Below are 696 nucleotides of genomic sequence, written 5' to 3'. Positions count from 1 at the left end.
GTACTTATTTGTATTTTACTGTCGTTATTTCGACTATCTATTATGTTATTGTATGTTAACATTTATAAAAAAAATATTTTTATCTATTTGATAATTTTATTGATCTGATCTATCACGGATATGTATTTATTAATATCGAGTAATCATGGATCATCATGAAGTCTCTGCAGTTCTCAATCACAGAAGTCAAGCAGCGTTGACGGCAGTCAACGTGACTTGGATGAGTGACCGTTAGTTGAAAAAATGCGATTAAAACCTATTAAAAAAAAAATCCATTTCGATTGAGATTTGTGTCCTGAAATAATATGCGCGCATTGAAATGTTGTATTAATCCTTACATTCGTCATAAATTCGAGTTTATATGGAACGCCGTTTTACTATTTATTAGTACTTCAATAATCACAGAAAAAGAAATGAGTCTATAGTTTTAAAGGCTGGAAATAAAACCGGTTTTTTCCAATTTTTCCGCGGATTTTTTCTGTTTCTTTCTCAAGGGGTAGAAAAATTCAACGGAAAAATTCACGTGTGACCTCGTAAAACCTATTACATTTCACATTTGCAACACTTTGGTACATTTTTCAAAATTTTAAAATTTTACAATTGGTATATGTTTATTGCTAATAATTTTAAGTACAAGAGAAATAAAAAGCAAATCACACAAAGATAAATAAAAAACAGAATTAATGTATTTTCAAA

Source organism: Wasmannia auropunctata, unplaced genomic scaffold, assembly GCF_000956235.1.
Source record: "Wasmannia auropunctata unplaced genomic scaffold, wasmannia.A_1.0 LD336111.1, whole genome shotgun sequence".
In the NCBI taxonomy this organism is placed as follows: domain Eukaryota; kingdom Metazoa; phylum Arthropoda; class Insecta; order Hymenoptera; family Formicidae; genus Wasmannia; species Wasmannia auropunctata.
Note: the sequence above shows the minus strand (reverse complement) of the source record.